Raw genomic sequence first — 5823 nt, 5'->3', positions numbered from 1 at the left:
CAAGTATAACGGAGGCGTTAAACGGAAGCGGTTTGCCTGCTGAGTAAAACAGTATGGTAAGCGTACTGGTAAAGTCTGTGGAGCCCACTGTGATTCGTGCATTGTATCAACTCCATCCATCTCTTTTATCATCTAATTTTAGGGTTTTACAATAAAAATTAATCATATCCAAAGATCAAGTGGACCACACCACCTGAAATAGAGTGAATTGAATTCTACCATTTAAAAGTTGTTGGGGGCCCACAGAAGTTTTATATCAAGATGAAATTTGTTTTTTCCATTCATCCATGTCTTTGTGATCTTATGAACAGTTTGGATGAAAGCTAAACATCATTGGTGGCTTAGAAACATTTCAATGGTGAAAATCAATACTTCCACTGTTTCCTTTGGTATGGTTTACTTTAGCTTTTGTTATACTTCAGTTTTGGGCTAAACCCCTAAAATGATTTGAAAAAACGGATGGACAGCGTGGATAAACCACATGAATTCATAGTGGGCCCAACAGAGTTTACTCAGTACGATAAGACTTGGTACGCAATCTGATTTCATGTGTCTAATGGGGACTTGGATTTCCAGCCAAAGTCTTTTGCAGTAAGATTCTGCGCAAGGATTCCGGATGGGCCCACTATGATGTTTGTGATAAATCCAACCCGTTTATCCATTTTTAGATATCATTTTAGGACATAATACCAAAACTAAGGTATATACAAAACTCAAATGGGCCACACGAGAGGAAACAATGGGAATTTAGTATCCACTGTTGAAATATTTATATGGCCACAAAAGTTTTGCATCGGTCTAATATTTTGGTGTTTTCACTTCATCCAAGTAAAAATAACCTTATAAACAGTTTGGATGGCATATAAACATCAAGACGCCTAGGAAGGTTTCAACTGTAGGAATTTCTTTCTCCACTGTTTCATCTTGTATGGCCCAGTTGAGTTTTTTATCATCCTAATTTTTGGTTACATGTCTTAAAATGAGCTCTAAAAATGGATGAATGGATTAGAATTCTTATAAACATCATGGTGGATCCCACCATACATCCCAGCGCTGAAACTTCATGCAAAAGACTTTCCCCGATGAATTCGCGTCCACGGTTTCCATTGGAAACGGACTGGCTACTTCCTTGCCACTCGGTGCTATGTGGGCCCACCATGATGTATGTGTTCCATCCATGCCGTCCATTTATTTTTCTAGATCATTTTATGGTTTGAGACCAAAAATGAGGTATAACCCAATCTCAAGTGGACCACATTACATGAAACAGTGTTGAATGAATGTTGACCATTAAAAACTTTTTGGGGGCCATAAAAGTTTTGGATCAAGCTGATCTTTGTTTTTTCCCTTCATCTGGGTCTTTGTGATGAAACCAACAGATTGGATGTCAAATAAACAGTATGGTGGACCTTAGGAGGACTTTAATGATGGATAACCAATCACCATTGTTTTCCTGTGGTGTGGTCCTTATGAGATTTATATCCCTCTCATTTTTGGGATCAACCCCTAAAATTATATGTAAAAATAGATTAATGGAATGGATGAAACACATACATCATGGTGGGGCCTACGGAGTACCAACCACCACCACCATCGGGCTGGTGGTGGGGGGAAGTAGTCAATCCGCTTTCATTTCCATTTGGGATTCAATGTCACATTGAGCAGTGAGACTCGCTACTGAAGTGATGTCACCTATTTATATGGGTCTCACTATGATGTATGTTTTGTATCCACACCGTCCATCCATTTGGAGAGATTATTTTAGTGCATGAGCCAAAGAATGAATCAGATCCAAAACTCGAGTGGACCCCACCATAGAAAATAGTGGAGAGAGTCACGCCCACCATTTATTATGACTGAATCCAATCCAAACCTTGTCACTTTGTCTACTGAAGCCCATCACTTTGTACTGCAACCCCGTCACTTTATCTACTGAACCATGTCACTTTGTACTGCAACCTCGTCACTTTGTACTGCAACTCCGTCACTTTGTCTACTGAACCCCATCACTTTGTACTACAACCCCATCACTTTGTCTACTGAACCCCGTTACTTTGTGCTACAAACTCGTCACTTTGTGTACTGTGCCCCGTCACTTTGTACTGCAACCCCATCACTTTGTCTACTAAACCCTGGCACTTTGTACTGCAACCTCGTCAAAGTGATGAGGTTGCAGTACAAAGTGATAGGGTTCAGTAGACAAAGTGACGGGGTTGCAGTACAAAGTGACGGGGTTCGGTAGATAAAGTGACAGGGTTGCAGTACAAAGTGACGGGGTATAGTAAACAAAGCGACGGGGTTGCAGTACAAAGCGACAGGGTTCAGTAGACAAAGTGACGGGGTTGCAGTACAAAGTGACGGGGTTCAGTAGACAAAGTGACTGGGTTACAGTATAAAGTGACAGGGTTCACTAGACAAAGTGACGAGGTTGCAGCACAAAGTGACATGGTATAGTAGACAAAGTGACGAGGTTATAACGTAAAGTGACGGGGTATAGTAGACAAAGTGACAATGTTGCAGTACAAAGTGACAGAGTTCAGTAGACAAAGTAACGGGGTTGCAGTACAAAGTGACGGGGTTCAGTAGATAAAGTGATGGGGTTGCAGTATAAAGTGACGATATTCACTAGACAAAGTGACGAGGTTGCAACACAAAGTGATAGGGTTCAGTAGATAAAGTGACGAGGTTGCAGTACAAAGTGACGGGGTTCACTAGACAAAATGTCTAGGTTTGGATTGGATTCAGTCGTAATAAATGGTGGGCGTAACTCTCTCCACTATTTTTTGTGGTGGGGTCCACTCGAGTTTTGGATCTGATTCATTCTTTGGCTCATGCCCTAAAATGATCTCCCCAAATGGATGGACGGTGTGGATACAAAGCATACATCATAGTGGGACCCATATAAATAGGTGACATCACTTCAGTAGCAAGTCTCACTGCTCAATGTAACACTGAATCCCAAATGGAAATGAAAGCGGATTGGCTACTCTCCCCACCACCAGCCCGGTGGTGGTGGTGGTCGGTACTCTGTGGGCCCCACCATGATGTATGTATTTCATCCATTTTATTAAACTATTTTTACATATAATTTTAGGGGTTGATCCCAAAAATGAGAGGGATATAAATCTCATATGGACCATACCACAGGAAAACAATGGTGATTGGATATCCACCATTAAAGTCCTCCTAAGGCCCAGCGTACTGTTTATTTGACATCCAATCTGTTGGTTTCGTCATAAAGACCCAGATGAAGGGAAAAAACAAAGATCAGCTTGATCCAAAATGGCCCCCAAAAAGTTTTTAATGGTCAACGTTCTTTCAACACTGTTTCATGTAATGTGGTCCACTTGAGATTGGGTTATACCTCATTTTTGGTCTCAAACCATAAAATGTTCTAGAAAAATAAATGGACGGCATGGATGGAACACATACATCATGGTGGGCCCGCATAGCACCGAGTGGCAGGGAAGTAGCCAGTTTGTTTCCAATGGAAACCGTGGACGCGGATTCACCAGGGAAGGTCTTTTGCATGAAGTTCTAGTGATGGGAAGTATGGTGGGGTCCACCATGATGTTTATAAGAATTCCAATCCATTCATCCATTTTTAGATCTCATTTTAAGACATGTAACAAAAAATTAGGATGACAAAAAACTCAATTGGGCCATACAAGATGAAACAGTGGAGAAAGAAATTCCTACAGTTGAAACCTTCCTAGGCGTCTTGATGTTTATATGCCATCCAAACTGTTTATAAGGTCATTTTTACTAGGATGAAGTGAAATATATGTGTACATGTGTAACTCCCTGTGATATGTATGCTCTGCCAGGTCATAATTACAAGTGTTTATCTTCAAAATACAAGTATTAAAATGAAATTATCTATTTCAAAAGAAAATCCAGAATCCCCGTAGATCAGGACATGGCTTACATGAACCCGCTCGAGAACTGCATAAAAGAAAATGCGTCCTCATCATCCTCGTACTCCTGCTCTGCCTCAGGGGTCGCGTCATCATCTGCATCTAAGACAGGGTCTGGTTGGTGTTGAAACACCGTCCTAGAATGTGGGAGTGAGTGATCAACTCAGTGGAACTATACAGTAAAAGTTAACATGATATCAAATCAATCAAGCAGTAATGATAAGGCAATACAATTAAACACGTCCTAAGTACTCTTGTTAATGCAAGGATGTATGAAGAAATGATGCATGCCCTCGCCTGCACTCCCTCAGCGTCTTCATCTTACGGTACGTATGACAACCTCCCGCAGTGCCAACGACTCTTACGCACATGCAATGCGGTGCATGAACATGATTACCAAGTTATTATTAGTCCTTTTCATACAGCAGGATTGGGAAGCTAAGGCTTCCTCATATCAATTTCCACATAGTGATCCATTCTAGGGTCGTCAGTCCTAGACAATCTCATACGATCATATGGTTCTAGGTCGCTGCAAAGGGCTCGTCACCAATCAATGCACGCCTATCATACCTTAGTTACTACTCTAAGGCTCGTTGCCTTAATGCAGTATCAAGGTATGCTCGAGGTCACTACAAAAGACTCGTCACCAATCAATGTAGGCCGGCAGCACGAATATAGTGTCCCATACCACCATAATCGGCTCATGAGTCTGGTGTGTTCACTGGTTACTACGGGGAGGCTCGTCACCCTAGCGTAGGCGACAGCTCGACCACGGTATCCCATACCACCATGTCCAGCTTATGAGTTTAGCGGATCAAGGTACAACGGTTAACAAAATTTCATCGGTAAGTTTGGTACCCTAGATTCAAACAATAACGTCCATACATAGTGAACATACATTGGGACAATCGGGTTACTTGACGAACTCGACTAGCACGAGCGCACGTTAAGTTGAATGGCATAGAGTGCGCAAACACTCCGTGTGGCCAAACCACTGCCGACAACCCTAATACGACTCGGGTTCGTCAAACACGTCCTATGTGGCGAAAACAACTTCGGCCACGAACTCAAGGTCTGTTACCAATTTTCTGGACTACTCCATAGTCCCAAACACATTCACTTAAAACAGCTATTCATATTAACAATTTAAAATAGTAATGGAACAACAATTCAAATCTTACAGTATGTGAGTATTTGAAGAATATCAACTTAACATAGATTTACACATAAGTAGTGCTTGAACTTAAATAACAAAGAATGTAAATTGTATGTAGGGAATTATACACACCAATAGGAGAGTTGAGAATCTCTTCTCAACGCCCGTAAATAGGATAAGATATTACACATTAGATCATTCAGACATTTCTACAAACACTTAGACTACATATTTCAACATAGATGACGTATGTTGGTGATAACACACATTTGGACAATTCCTTTTGCCAAGGAGTTGACACACATACAACTAGCACAAGTACACGACAATTAATCATGGCAAACACATGTTCGTATTTCATACATATACGGTACTTTCTACATATACATAGAATACACAAATCTCAATCTATTTCATATATATCAAGAATACAATATAAACATCGCATTTGGCATGTGAAATTATATCCATAACAATAATAAATCATTAACCAACATTGAAAGCCTTGAAAACCATAACCTATACGAATATAGTCCACACTTTAAACCAAAAAATGCGCACCGATCTGATTCAGACGATTAGTCTTCGTCAACGGCGACTAGATAACCTAAGGCATGAATCGAAATGAGCTACATCAACACATCGACTATTCTAAGCTCTAAAACAGACTAGGGTTTGATTGACTTACCCAAGAATGAACTTAGAATCGCCGGAATAATAGAATCGCCGGAATAACGATTTAGAAGTGAC

Source organism: Magnolia sinica, chromosome 11, assembly GCF_029962835.1.
Source record: "Magnolia sinica isolate HGM2019 chromosome 11, MsV1, whole genome shotgun sequence".
Lineage (NCBI taxonomy): Eukaryota > Viridiplantae > Streptophyta > Magnoliopsida > Magnoliales > Magnoliaceae > Magnolia > Magnolia sinica.
Note: the sequence above shows the minus strand (reverse complement) of the source record.